The sequence below is a fragment of the Coffea eugenioides genome, chromosome 8 (genome assembly GCF_003713205.1).
Source record: "Coffea eugenioides isolate CCC68of chromosome 8, Ceug_1.0, whole genome shotgun sequence".
Classification (NCBI taxonomy): Eukaryota; Viridiplantae; Streptophyta; class Magnoliopsida; order Gentianales; family Rubiaceae; genus Coffea; species Coffea eugenioides.
In genome coordinates, this window is record NC_040042.1 from 33,175,088 (window position 1) to 33,191,751 (window position 16,664).

Consider the following 16,664-nt stretch of genomic DNA (forward strand, 5'->3'; position numbering starts at 1 on the left):
TGTCCTGGTTGCTCCCTATATAAACTGCTCCAAAAGCTCCTTTTCCATTGGTCCAAATTTGCTGCATTTGATTTCCAAATCTGAAATTGTTAAGATAGTCAATAGCCTTTGTTTTTGACTTGAAAATATGCCAACTTTCTTGCCCTTTTGTCTTCTAAAGCATGTGCACCGAATTCTCTTGCAGATTGTAGCTGGAAAGTAGTCAGAACACAAGAGAATTGACTGAGCAAAATTGCAGAATTGCGGCCGGAAAACGCGCCTACACAAAACGCGGTTACAAGTCACGTTTTGTGTACTCGCGTATTCACTTTGTCCTTACTTCAGCTGCGATTTTCTCTATCATAAAGGCTGAACTGGATTTTTTGTAAAACACCAAAGTTGTAGCCCTTTGAGTTAGCTTTCCAATGCTTCAAGAATCATCCAAATCTGAGCTTTGTAGCCTGAGATATGATCGAAATACTAAACACTGGTCAGAGCTCTGTTTTCCACTTTGGACAGCTGAGTTGAATTTCGGTATTTCAACTTTTGGACTATGAAAACGGCTGAACTGGACTTTGATGTCTTCATACCAAATGTAGATATATCTCTTAGCTTCAAAATGGTATCAAGATCACCTTGATCCGATCTGTGTAGCTCCAGATATAGTCAAAATACCAAAACGTGTCAGAGTTGTCAAAACCTGACTTTTCTTGATTCAAATTGCATTTTTCCTTTTTACACTTCATATTTTATTTTCACCACTTTAATCCATCTTCAATCATCCAAATATCTTCTCAATGCACTTCATTTGATGATTGAATCATTAAACCTACAAAATATGAAGTTTTTCCCATAAAAATCCAACAAATGCAATATTTAGCCAATTTAACATAAAATGTAGATTTTTACCAAAACCTTAGTTATTTTAGTTATAAAACTAAATAATCAAACCAAAATTAACTAATAAAACACACTAAAAATACGTAAAATAAACCCTTGTCAAAGAGTACGCCAAGAGGGGTTTCTCCAACATTTCACCAAGTCCAATCCTGTTAAGGAAAACAAATCTACAGGGTGAGCAAAACGCTCGTGAGGCCAAGAACACACATGCAAGCACGTTGTTCAGGTAATAAGCCCAAATAACAGTTCAAGTGATAAATTACAAGTAATTCATAAAGCCAACGAAATGTAAACAGAAACAATTCAAGGATATGGTAGCTCTCAGGAGCTAAGTTCCACTTGCTTTGCCAATTCATTCGTATATCTTCCCGCGATGACTCTCCGTCAACCGGGTTGATATTTCCAAACCGTAGATCACTACTTACTTCTCATCCGTCCACCCTACACCGCTTCGGGCCCGCACGACATTTATAAGGCTATACTCCACGAGTATGCCAAGCAAGATCTATCAAATAGATCAAGCTTATCATGTGATTCTCATGGCTCCCCAAGGTTCCCGACCAAACCCATGCCGGCTCGAGTCCCAAGGTTAGTCTATGAGTTTGGGCGTCCCCCATGTATAATGTAAGTGTCGAGGAGATTCATTCAAACAACGTATACAGCCATAGCATACCATGTCATGTAATAAAGCATTCGACAGGTCTAAGCAGGTATTTCAAGTCATGTAAACCAGGTAAATCATGTTAAGCATGAGTCATTTGTTTCAAATGAGAACGAGTGCGATAAAGTACACACCCGACTCCATTTTTTTAAAACCAAGTAGGCTGAACATGTAATCAGGTAAGCCAAGCATGAATAAAGTCCATAGAGTTCAAGTAGCCATACACTTGACACTCACCAAGTAGAAGTAGTCTCAACCGAAATTTAAGCGTTCATCGTGGGATCCTCTTGAGGGTCCTCGTGTGCGCCTGAGCACATAATAATGAAGTATCACTCATATATCCCAATTATCAAGAAAAATTGTACACTAGTACAATCTAAGAAAATTTCATGAAAATGAACCTCAATTACTCGTAAATCGAGGTTTAAATGGAGTTTCTCAAAGTACACGGTAATCGAGTTTTCATTTTGGAAAATCAAGTATAAAACGGTCAAGAAATATTGAAGGAATAAGGAGTACTTGAAAACTCCCTTCCCTTGGAATTTGGGAAAAAAATTCAGATTTGATACGATACTTTGAAAAATCGTATCTCCCATTTTACATGTCAGAAATTGGAAAACTGAGTGCCGTTGGAAACCTCTTTGAAAGTAATAAAAGTTCTTAGAATACACTTTTCTAAGATTCCAAATGGACAACATTCAAAAATGAGCTCAAAATTGCTGTTTTGGTTCATAAGGCAGATTTAAGTTGATTTTTGGCCAATTTTGAAAATTCGGCAAAAATCACTTGAGTGAAACTAGCCTTTGAAATTTGCAACTCTAATAGTGTTGTAATCCAAGTTTACAAAAAAACAAGCAGAACAAGAAACGGAGTTTCAAGCACCGAGATACGGCAGCTCAAAATTTGGGAAAATTCGAAACTGCTGAACAAATTTCCAGATTTGAGTTTCCGACTTTGGGACCTTAGTTGGGTATCGAAATGGACTTGGATTGGTACAAATTTTGGCAGTATAATACTCCTATATAAAGGGCATTCATCTATCAACTTTCATGGAAAAATACCTTCGGGAAGGTAGTCAACCAAACACCCAAAGTTTCGAAAATCCTAAGGCAGAACTGCCTTGAGCTTTTTGGTTTTCCATTCCAAACATTTGGTCAAGGAAAATCCTCCAAACATAATTCATTAGTGTAGACAAAACCTAAGAAACATTCATGGAACATTTGGTAAGTGTTTAACACCCAAAAATTCAATTAGCAAGTCTACACCAAGCCTTGCATCAAATCTGTCCAAAAGTTAGGGTTTTCAAGAGCAGGGCAGGTTCCGTATTTTGATCACAAATCACTCAGCTTAACTCGGAATTGAGCATGGTTTATGGCGTTGGAAAATAAATTCATAGAGGTATAATTTCACAGAAGAAATCATTTTGAAATTCGGCACACAACTAGCTCGAATTCGAGCCACAAGTTGCAGCCTCAGTATTTCGTTCCAGGAAAACAGAGAAACAGAACAGCCAACATTAAATGGTTGGTTCGGCTCACACATATGGAACCAGAACATGCATTTTATATCGTTGGAAAGTTGGGAATGTCTAGTTTCAAATGCTGCTGACGGCACTCAATTTCGACGTCGGAGCACAGAGTTATGGATGAAACAAGAAAGCTGGTTTGAGCATTACGGGAACAGTTTCCAGGTTTACTAGCTTCACGAAAATAATTTCTTTGACCAACCAAACCTCAATATTTTTCTATGAAATTTTGTACGCCATCTATAAAACATATAAATATCATATACAAGCCATTAAACCCTCAAAATTCTGCTGAAAAGGGTACATCCAAAGCAGGGGCAGAATCGGAACTTTTTACTCCATGCACTCCTTGAAGTTTCTTCTAATTATACACCATTAATCTACCATTTTGAGCACTAACCAAGATTAAATCCATCATCAAGCATGAGATCAGCCCTCAAGACAAAGGTGGGAGTTCATAGAGCCCACCCATTTCATTTTACACCATAAACAAGCTAACCAAAGGCATAAATGAACTTAACTAGGTAAGATAACCTCCAAATGACAAGATTCTATGAGTTGATCATCACTTACCTCTTTGGTGTGCAAAAACCAGAAATTTCGGTCTCCCCTTTGGCCAAGAAAAACTGTGAAAGCTTCCCTTTTTTATAGCTCACGATGATCCTCTAGTGTAGAGCTAAGTGCTGTGAAAATTTGGTAGGATTTAGTTGAGGATTGTGCAAGAATTTGGAGATTGAAAAATTTGAGAAACTTTGGTTGTTTTTGCTGCTTGGGTGTCGGCTGAAATGAACATGAGAGAGGGTAAGTTTGGTTCAAATTTGGCTTCCTAAGGAAGCTTCATTTGTGTGGTTAGAAATGATGCAAAAGTCAACTCTTCTACCGCGCACACTCGCGCGCGTTTCGTGCTCGATTTCTCTCGCATTTATTTCACTAGTGCACTAAACCTCTAATACACTTATATTCATGTAAATATTATTCACTCTTATTCGTCCCAAAATAAGGGTCTAAAGTCCCTCAATTAAAATCGCGCGTGTGAAAATGCGTACCATCAATTTAAGCGCAATAACGCGAAACCTCCAAGAAATCCTTATAACGATAATACTAATAACTATCACTTGAGTATTTAATCGTTAAAATACCTAATTTAGGTCCATTGTATAAGTTTTTAATATTCCAAGCCTATTGTACTCTCAATCGGGTAAAATTTCTAAACACTATTCACTGTTCTCACTAAACGCGCTCCCGGAAATTAATTTTTGAAACAAGTCACTTTAAAAATATAATGAAATTATATTTCCACGTAATTAGGTTCAATAGGTCTAGAAAATAATATTCGGAATAAATGAACAAGTAAATAATTAAATAAGCTCAAAATAGGGTTTTAATAGGAGTTTTACGAGTCCTCACATGAGTCGAGTATTAACTCCTCAAATCTCCAATAAATTTGTATCCATGCGTCTTTTGGAAAACTATCCACGCGTGAGTAGTATATGCTCACTTAGAACTTATTCACCTTTCATTCTCGATTAACTTTTCTTAATCTGCTATTGTCCGTTCTTAATTTCCCCAGGATAATCATACTTTCGAATATAATATCACTTTGAAACACTCGTGTTCATTATTTCTCACCTAAACAATCCTCCGAAAATTGAAGTTGTTAACGGGACGTTTTAAAAGCATAATGAAGACATTATTCCACACGAATGGATTTAAAATGGTCGTAATAAATTATTTGGGGAAAACAGGTGGATAAATACTTAATTAAACCATTAATATTCAATAAAAATAAGAAATTTTTCGGGTCCTCACATCCTCCCCTCCTTAACAGAATTTCGTTCTCGAAATTCACACCTGAGAAAATATCTTTCCCTTCATGGTTAAGCCTATTAGATCGATCACCAACTTACGTTTTTCCAACTTGCACTTTACAATTTCCATTCATTCGACTAGCAATCAAACCTTGATTTTTTTTTCTTCAATAGGCATTTTAACTTCCTAGTTATAAAGCAACTTAATCGGCCTCATGTCTACCTCATATAGGCAATATCTTCACTTCTTTAAGGCAAATATTGTAGTTATTTACTCCCAATCAGTAGTTGGCTACTTCCTCTCGTAATATTTTAACTTCCTAGAGGCATATACAATCACCTTATCATGTTTTATTAATATACATTCTAAACCATCCTTTGAATCATTTGTGTAAATCACAAAATTACCTCATACACATGTACACCGATTAACATTCTTCATCTCAAGATTTTCCCTTACATTTAGAACCTCAAATGGTTTGCCAAGTCTTGCACTCTTACAAAAATCCTTGATAAACCAAAGGTAGTATTCGGCTAACTCCGAGAATTCCAAATTTCAATATGCTTTTCTGGTCGTTTCCTCTTATACAATCTTTCATTTTAGCTGAGTCAATAATAATTCCTTCATTAGATACTGTATAACCTAGAAAGGCTATTTCTTCCAATCGAACTCACAGTTATTGAACTTAACAAAAGTTGGCATTCTCTCGAGGTTCGTAAAACTACCATCAAGTGTCTTTCATGACCTTCTCAAACACTAGAGTATATCGATATATCATCAATAAATGCCTCCACTGATTTGTCCAAATACGGTTTAACTCTGATACCTTGGGTCCATAAATGCTTCTAGTGCATCTGTCAACTCGAAGGGTGTACCGAAAATTTTAGAGTGTCCATGTCTTAATTTGAAAGCGGTATTAACCACATTAGTTCCTAGGGTTCCCAAATGGGTAATATCTCTACTTTAAATCCAACTTAAATAGGATCACAGCTCCTTACAAATTATCGAATTCTTATCCATGTAAGACAAAAGGATAGTTGTTCTTAATGGTCACATCACTTCAGACTCCATAATCTATAAATACATAGCTTCTAGCCTTCATTCCAAATACGATATCTAGTCCTTAATCGTTAGGCACATTGAATCCATTAATTATTTCCTTTCACTAATTCAAATCCACCGATTTTAATATCTCAAATTGGCATTTCAAACATTAAATCCCATTTCAACGCTAAGTCCTCACTTCGGTCCCGATCTCTAGTCACTATCAAGACCTCAGGTGGTCTATATTCTCAAGTAAAATCTCGATCACATCCAACACCATTCATGTCTTTTTATAATTCTAAGAGCGTGGGACAGGATTTAAACATACGTGTAAGTCATAAAAATAATTAAAAGTGAAGTAAATTTTCATGAGTCATAAAGATCATAATAATTACATCCAGTTGGAAGAGGTTTATCAAATCCTCTCAAAAGGAAAAGGAGAAACGACAGGATTGTAGCAAAACATGTCAAGTTGCCAGGATACAAAACAACAAAAGACTTTTCTCTTTTTCAAAAGATCACAACCTCAAAAGGTGCTAGCCTAGTCTAGGGTAAAACTACAACCTCTATTCCTCGAGTGAAGTCAAACCATCTCAATCTGTGAAACCTTCACTACTAGGACCCCGTTCATAGCCATTAGTACTAATTACTTCCATCTGGCACTTGATCGCTTTGCGGTGGACCTAGTTGGCTATTGAGTACTTCCTCTTTTTAAAAGCTCTAGGGCAATCAGAAATCTCATGCTTGGTACTACCGCACCCCAGACACTTTCCTTGCTGCATCCAGCACTCGGCCTCAACGTGGTTAACCTTGCCGCAGTATCCACAATTTGCATGAGAAGTGGCGGCTTGGCCAGTTCGAGGATTTTCTTTGCTTTTCTTCTCTAATTCTACATTCTGGCGTAGTAATTCAATTTTCTCTGCATATTTTTGTTTCCACCGTCCTTTCCAGTAGTCAACCAATTTCTTTTGAAATTCTACCTCATTTCGAAGAAGGTCCAATTCCTTACGCATTTCTTTCAAAATTGTCATCTTACCAGTTGGCTTAAGTCAAATGCTAACCTGCCAGGCAAATCAAAGAATCAAAAGAGTTGCTATGCATAATGGAAGTTTGAGCCAGATTACTCTTTCATTCTTTTGTTTATAGGTCACCCCGAAATATAAATCTTAGCCATTCTCTGTCGAACATGGGTGAGTTCTTAAGTCTCCATAAAATCACTACCATTAATTTCAATTACAGCCAGATACGGGGACTCTATTTCTTGATATAAAGTTTTTCATGTCTTATTTCAATTTTTGATACTTGTCTATGAAGTTGTTCGAAAAGAGATCAAAATCTCGTAGTCCCATTAGTGCCTTATTGTATCCTTTCAAATCAACCTTACTGTTTCAAGGTTAGGTCCCCCGTGAAACCTAGATAGACGTCCTTCAAGAATCATTTCATTTTCACACCTCTCCTGGTTCTTAGGTTGGCTTATTGGTCCAGAGCTTTGGTAGTCAACCAACCGTTCTAGGATATCAGTCGTATGGTCAATAGTGGGAGCTATGTAGGTGTTTTCCTTCATTTCTAGGGTTTCGGTTCAATCCAGCAATCGTTCCCTAATTATCCCCTGGAGTTTGGGGTGGCCTAACCCCTCGCCCTCGGTCCCTTTTTACTTATTTGGCCACTCATAACTTTAACAGTTATATAAACATGGCAAGAAATGAATGCACTTAAACGAAGTTTGAAAAGTGAGACTTTGATCACGTTAAACAAATATGAGAATAAAAGGGAAGACGCTGAGATAATCGTAAATACGTATAACCCCAATCATGGATTTGAAATCATAAAGCAATAAGGTCAAACATGTCATGAGAAATGTTTAATTGCCTCAAAAGGTAGGAAACATATTGAAACAAGACACAAAATACAACGGCCTTTAAGCGAGCGTCACCCTGTCTATCTTTGGCAAAAACTATTAAAATAGTTTAAATCACTAAATTAGTGATTGGCAGAACCCAAAAGTCTTCACTACCTCTATAGGATCAATTTCATTTCCAGCACTAGGAGTTTTAGATCTCATGTCCCTTATCGAATATCTTGTCATTCTCCACTCATTCAACCAAGGTAACACACCCAGCCACCGACTCATCCATCCTGTCTTTAATTTCGGGCACTACCCTAACAAGTCGGTTCTTAGCTTTTGAAGCTTCTCACTAGGAGCCTTTGTCTCCCTCGCTCCTTAAGTATTTCAATTTCAATTTCAGGAATTCTAGTAGTCTAGGCATCCGCAATTGTCCTCAATTCTCGATCATCCCTTCGAATCACTCTAGTTTCTTCGGATAGTTACTTCCAATGATCGACCACTATTAACACCCCACTATTTGGGCTCGAACAAGTCTTTTGAAATTCACATGAAGTCCTAGTCCAGCAAATCGGACCATTTCTCCAATGCTCTCTTAGGTCACTCTCTCGATAGTGGACCACCGGAAGGCGCCCCCGAGACAATTTAATATCACCATTACCTTCTATAGTTTACACTTAAGAGTAAATGCTCAGGTAGGTCCAGATACACTAAAAAAACAAGATTTGATCACTTCATACTATCCCACATGTATCACACCATATCAAGACTCCTTGTCATCCACTAATTCGAACCTAGGTTCTAATTTTCATTTTCACAAGCAGTCACTTAACTTTCAATCCAATTCCACAGTCCGGCATCCTAAACGTTTAAGCCTAGGGTACAGTACAGAGATCTAAAACCTAAGCTCTGATACCAACTGTGACGCCCCCACTTCTCCCTAAGGCGAACCAAAGGGTATCCGCGGGACGCCTGTCCAACTCTCGCCAGGACTCAAGCAATTTCCGTCCAAGCTTAATACAATACTAGACGTTACGATTAAATATCATAAATACAATCAGTGCGTAAGCATTCAAGCTTATCAATATTCAACATCTGCCCAATCATTACATCGGACCCTCGAAATACATCAATATTCAAAATATACATCAACCACAAGTCTAGCCCAAAATGCAACGAAAACCCTAAAACAAGAGTACGCCAAGAGGGGTTTCTCCAACATTTCTCCAAGTCCAATCCTGTTAAGGAAAACAAATCTACAGAGTGAGCAAAACGCTCGTGAGGCCAAGAACACACATGCAAGCACGTTGTTCAGGTAACAAACTCAAATAACAGTTCAAGTGATAAATTACAAGTAATTCATAAAGCCAACGAAATGTAAACAGAAACAATTCAAGGATATGGTAGTTCTCAGGAGCTAAGTTCCACTTACTTTGCCAGTTCATTCGTATATCTTCCCGCGATGACTCTCCGTCAACCGGGTTGATATTTTCAAACCGTAGATCACTACTTACTTCTCATCCGTCCACCCTACACCGCTTCGGGCCCGCACGACATTTATAAGGCTATACTCCACGAGTATGCCAAGCAAGATCTCTCAAATAGATCAAGCTTATCATGTGATTCTCATGGCTCACCAAGGTTCCCGACCAAGCCCATGCCGGCTCGAGTTCCAAGGTCGGCCTATGAGTTTGGGCGTCTCCCTTGTATCATGCAAGTGTCGAGGAGATTCACTCCAACGACGTATGCAGCCATAGCATACCATGTCATGTATTCAAGCATTTGACAGGTTTAAGCATGTATTTCAGGTCATGTAAACCAGGCAAAACATGTTAAGCATGAGTCATTTGTTTCAAATGAGAACGAGTGCGATAAAGTACACACTCGACTCCATTTTTCAAAACCAAGTAGGGTAAACATGCAATCAGGTAAGCCAAGCATGAATCAAGTCCATAGAGTTCAAGTAGCCATACACTTGACACTCACCAAGTAGAAGTAGTCTCAACCGAAATTTAAGCGTTCACCGTGGGATCCTCTCGAGGGTCCTCGTGTGCGCCTGAGCACATGATAGTGAAGTATCACTCATATATCCCAATTATCAAGGAAGATTGTACACTAGTACAATCTAAGGAAATTTCATGAAAACGAATCTCAATTACTCGTAAATCGAGGTTTAAATGGAGTTTCTTAAAGTACACGGTAATCGAGTTTTCATTTTGGGAAATCAAGTATAAAACGTTCAAGAAATATTGAAGGAATAAGGAGTACTTGAAAACTCCCTCCCCTTGGAATTTGGGAAAAAAATTCAGGTTTGATACGATACTTTGAAAAATCGTATCTCCCATTCTACAAGTCAGAAATTGGAAAACTGGGTGCCGTTGGAAACCTCTTTGAAAGTACTAAAAGTTCTTAGAATACATTTTTCTAAGATTCCAAATGGAAAACATTCAAAAATGAGCTCAAAGTTGCTGTTTTGGTTAATAAGGCAGATTTAAGTTGGTTTTTGGCCAACTTTGAAAATTCGTAAAATTCACTTGAGTGAAACTAGACTTTGAAATTTGCAACTCTAATAGTGTTGTAATCCAAGTTTACAACAAAACAAGCGGAACAAGAAACGGAGTTTCGAGCACCGAGATACAGCAGCTCAAAATTTGGGAAAATTCGAAACTGCTGAACAAATTTCCAGATTTGAGTTTCCGACTTTGGGACCTTAGTTGGGTATCGAAATGGACTTGGATTGGTACAAAATTTGGCAGTATAATACTCCTATATAAAGGGTATTTCTCTATCAACTTTCATGGAAAAATACCTTCGGGAAGGTAGTCGACCAAACACCCAAATTTTCGAAAATCCTAAGGCAGAACTGCCTTGAGCTTTTTGGTTTTCCATTCCAAACATTTGGTCAAGGAAAATCCTCCAAACATAGTTCATTAGTGTAGGAAAAGCCTAAGGAACATTCATGGTACATTTGGTAAGTGTTTAACACCCAAAAAATTCAATTAGCAAGTCTACACCAAGCCTTGCATCAAATCTGTCCAAAAGTTAGGGTTTTCAAGAGTAGGGCAGGTTCCATAATTTGATCACAAATCACTCAAATTAACTCAGAATTGAGCATGGTTTATAGCGTTGGAAAATAAATTCATAGAGCTATAATTTCACAGAAGAAATCATTTTGAAATTCGGCACACAACTAGCTCGAATTCGAGCCACAAGTTGCAGCCTCAGCATTTCGTTCCCGGAAAACAGAGAAACAGAACAGCCCAATTTAAATGGTTGGTTCGGCTCACATACAAGGAATCAGAACATTCATTTTATACCGTTGGAAAGGTGGGAATTTCTAGTTTCAAATGCCGCTGACGGCACTTGATTTTGACGTCGGAGCACAGAGTTATGGACGAAACAAGAAAGCTGGTCTGAGCATTACTGGAACAGTTTCCAGGTCTGCTACCTGCACGAAAATAATTCATTTAACCAACCAAAACTCAATATTTTTCAATGAAATTTTGTACACCATCTATACAACATATAAACATCATATACAAGCCATTAAACCCTCAAAATTCCGCAGAAATAGGTACGTTCAAAGTAGGGGCAGAATCGGAACTTTTTACTCCATGCACCCCTTGAAGTTTCTACTAATAATACACCATTAATCTACCATTTTGAGCACTAAACCAACATTAAATCCATCATCAAGCAAGAGATCAGTCCCCAAGACAAAGGTGGGAGTTCATAGAGCCCACCCATTTTATTTTACACCAAAAACAAGCTAACCAAAGGCATGCTAGAGCTTAATCATGCTATATGACTTCCAAAAGACAAGATTCTATGAGTTGATCATCACTTACTTTGGTTTGATGTTCAAGCAGAATTTCATCCCCCTTTACTCCAGCAAAACCGTGATTTTCAGCTCCCCTTTGCAGCTCAAAATGATCCTTAAGTGTAGAGCTAAGTGTGGGTTTAAGTTTGGTGTGAAATTGGATGAAAGATTTGTGCAAGATTTGAGATGGAGAAAATTGAGAAGTCTTGGGTTGTTTTTTGTAGCTTTGATGGCTGGGCTGAAATGGAGCAAATGAGAGAGGGAAGTGTGTTCAAATTTGGCTTCCTAAAGGAAGCTTTAACTTGTGTGGCTAAGAAATGGTGCATAAGTCACTCTTCTACGCGCGCACTCGCGCGCGTTTCGTGTCGATTCCTCTGCATTTGTTTCACTAGTGCACTACCTCTAGTACAACTTATATTCATACAAAATTATTCACTTCTTAATTGTTCCCAAAATAAGGGTCCTAAAGTCCTCAATTAAAATCGCGTGGCGTATGAACGCGGTAACCACCAATTTAGCCGGCGGATAACGCGAAAAACCTCCAAGAAATCCTTATAACGATAATACTAATAACTATCACTTGAGTATTTAATCGTTAAAATACCTAAATTAGGTCCATTGTATAAGTCTTTAATATTCCAAGCCTATTGTACTCTCAATCGGGTAAAATTTCCAAGCACTATTCACTGTTCTCACTAAACGCGCTCCCAGAAATTAATTTTTGAAACAAGTCACTTTAAAAATATAATGAAGCTATATTTCCACGTAATTAGGTTCAATAGGTCTAGAAAATAATACTCGGAATAAATGAACAAGTAAATAATTAAATAAGCTCAAAATAGGGCTTTAATAGGAGTTTTACGAGTCCTCACATGAGTCGAGTATTAACTCCTCAAATCTCCAATAAATTTGTATCCATGCGTCTTTTGGAAAACTATCCACGCGTGAGTAGTATATGCTCACTTAGAACTTATTCACCTTTAATTCTCGATTAACTTTTCTTAATCTGCTATTGTCCGTTCTTAATTTCCCCTGGATAATCATACTCTCGAATATAATATCACCTTGAAACACTCGTGTTCATTATTTCTCACCCAAACAATCCTCCGAAAATTGAAGTTGTTAACGGGACGTTTTAAAAGCATAATGAAGACATTATTCCATACCAATGGATTTAAAATGGTCGTAATAAATTATTTGGGGAAAACAGGTGGATAAATACTTAATTAAACCATTAATATTCGATAAAAATAAGAAATTTTTCGGGTCCTCACAGGTTGGCCAAAAAATGATGGTTTCTTCACCAAATGGCAAGAAAGAACCATGGGATAAAATGATGGATTTTTCCAAATGAAAAGAAATGTCAATGAGAATTGAGTGTAAAAATGGGTTAATAGTGGTTTTGCTAGGAGAAGATAATTACAGAGTATAAAATCTTCTCAAATGGGCAAATAAATGCCTAAAAATAAATGACCCCCTAAATAGATAAAATTAAAGCAAATGTCAAATATTAAAAAAATACGACAAAAATTTGGTCTAGAGTTTCTTCGAAACTCAAGACAAAGACGTAGACACCAAGTTGCTTACCTGTCTCTTCTAACTGCACCTGAACCAAAATAAGAAGCTAACACTCGGCTATAATTATTAAACAAAATGATGTAATGACATTGTAAAAGACGTGACCGAACTCATGTAGAGTTGCCTATGTATCACACCATGGGAATCAGGTCAAACGTAGTTCGAATAACAGTGAACCACAATAAAACAAGTGCATTGACCATCTGTGATCTTTGCAGAGTTAAAGAAGTCTGAACTCTCAGAACTCCTAAACATAAAACACAAAATGAATGAAAAAGAAAAATTGTTAATCAAAACAATCAAGAAAACTAAGTTGTCATAATTAGAAAAAAATGCATCGAGGGATGCGGTTACGCTCCAAGAAGGGGGATAGAAGGGTGTGCGGCGGACACTGAGATTCGCTAACAAAAAATTAAATTTGATTGTCAAGAAATGAGATAGAAGGGTGCGTGGCTGACGCTGAGACTCACCAACAGTAAATTAAATGAATGTCCTGAATCCAGACTATTCAATGGGATTGAACTCGAGCTCAAACAACTAGTGAAAATTTGAAAAATCACCTTAGAACTAGATTGTTCGGTGGGATCCAACTCAAACCCAAACAACTAATAAATTGGTGGGATAAAATCCGAATCCAATCAAATGATAGATTGGTGGAATAAAACCTGAACTCAATTAAATATCAGATTGGTGGGATAAGACCCGAATCCAATTAAATCATAGATTGGTAGGATAAAATTCGAACCCAATTAAATAACAGATTGGTGGGATACAACTCGAATCCAATTAAATACCAAACTGGTGGGATAAGACCCGAGCCCAATTAAATAATAGATTGGTGGGATAAAATTCGAATCCAATTAAATACCAGATTTGTGGGATAATACCCGAACCCAATTAAATCACAAATTCGTGGGATAAAATTCGAACCCAATTAACTGATAGACTTGTGAGATAAAATCCGAATCCAATTAAATACTAAATTGGTGGGATATGATTCAAAACTAATTAAATGACAGATTTGTGGGATAAAATTCGAACTCAATTAAATCACAAATTAGTGGGATAAGACCCGACCCCAATTAAATAATAGGTTGGTGGGATAAAATCTGAACCAATTAAATGACAGATTGGTGGGATAAAACTCGAACCCAATTAAATACCAAATTGGTGGAATAAGACCTGAATCCAATTAAATGACAAATTGGTGGGATAAAATCCGAACCTAATTAAATACCAAATTGATAGGATAAGATCCAAACCTAATTAAATAACAAATTGGAGGGATAAGACTTGAACCCAGTTAAATAACATATTAGTGGAATAAAATTCCAGTCCAATTAAATACCAGAAGAAATGAAAATGTAAGTGCTGTATTATCAAATTGGAAGATTAAAATGCATGTTGTTCAAGAATAATAAACAATAACAAACTTACTTGGTGGACTTACGATCCTCTTGAGTTTTAAACTCTAAAAGAAAAGGAATGATGATTTTTCTTTTCTTCTTTGGAAATAAGCAGTCAAACTTGGAGCTCAATCCTTTTACAATTTGCCCTAGTATGAATTATGCTAAACCAGTGTTGCATCATATAATTTCACTTGCAAAAGGGGAAAGGAAACAACTGTGATGCAAATACTGCCACCACCATGTGATCCCTTTGTCTTGAGAACTGTGTAAATTTGAGTTTCAATATTGACAATTAACTCCCTTAGATTTGGTCCGCAACCCTTCCAGGATCTCTACAACTTTCTAGCATCAACTGTCCATGCTTTATTATCATAGGATCTTCAATTTCATGAATCCTTTGGCATAAATTATGGGAATTGTCTTTTGAATGAGATCTAATAAATAAGGAATATAGTATTGAAAACAAATATATTATGCATCATGCAATGATTCGTATACAATATAAACAATAATATAAAATAAATAAATAGAATAGTAAATAGAATAGCAAAACAAAATTATCGAATTTATGAACACAGATACAAGGGTTAAATGTGACGGCCCGGTTTTCTCCTAAGGCATACCCTAGAAGTTAGCGGACCGCCCGCCTGGCTCTCGCCAGGACTCATTCACTAATATTAACTTCAGAGATAACATTATGGTATACTAAAATCACACGTTCAAAACTTTTACAATGCCAAGTTCAATACAAAAGCTATAGCCGTGGTATGATACTAGATAATTTATAATCACGAAAGTCTTCAGGTTAACTCCCTAAGATCCCTTGTTCGTTTCCCCGACCACCAACTCCTGTAAGGAAAACAAAACTAAAGGGCTGAGCTAAAGCTCAGTGAGGTTTGCCGAGCAAGTAACATTTAATAAACACTTAAATCAGTACAATTAAGCAAGTAGTGCACGTTTCACTGTACAATCACTTTCATTAAGCAATTGAGGAAACACTTCACTAAACAATCACTTTTAAAAGAATACGATGCTCACATTAGAGTCACTTCAATATCATTGAGCATTCATTTCAGTGTCAAGAGACACTCATTTCACTATCATTGTACATTCCTTTCAATATCATTACATATTCCGCCAATTCACCTCTTTATGTCCTCCAAAATAATAAACAATCCCCTACATTTAATAATCTCCCAACCTCATGGTAATACTCGAGTATGCCGAAATATTTACCCAAAGTTACCCGACCAATCCCTTTGCTGGCTCGAATAGTCCGTTGAACAGAGGGTTTTGGGGCCTAGTTCAGCCGATGCGGCGAGGCACACATACGGCTTACATTCATGCACACTTACAGTAACATTCAGTCAATTATCAATATTCAATCTCAACTAAGCCGAATGCGATAAAGAACACCATCGACTTAGAAGGCGAGGGACAATTGTACACTTTACAATGAATCACTTAGCAATAATTTATAATAAGCACATTTCGTCACATATTCATAATAAGCACATTTTGTCACATATTCATTATAAGCACACATAAACAGTTAACACATAATTTGGAAAACACTCACCAAATACCCAAATAAATTATTCTCAAGCCACGGGTTCGTTTCCTGGCTCACAGCTACTTCCTGAGACAATTTCATAATTCCAAAGTGAATATATAATTTGTAGATGTTCACTTATTACTTATTATCCTATTATTTGATCGATTAAAGTCAAGTTTGACTTTAAAATACAAAAAATAGTATTTAATATTTATTTTACATTTTATTTCAAAATTTATTAACTTTATTGTTTTGAACTAAGAATTATACATTTTTCCCAGGTTTGTATCGTTGTATAATATTTACATCAGGAATATATCTTTCTCAATTCAATATTCATTAATTACAGCTTTTTAAATCAACTGAACTTAACATTAACCTTTAATAAGGTGAATTTTAGAAGTAACTACCTTTAAGGTACTTTATTGTCCTATTATTGACGTTATTAAAATCAAGTTTGACTTTAAAATATAAAATATAATATATTCAATATTTATTCTATATGTCATTTCAACTTATTGACTTTATCATTTAAACCAAG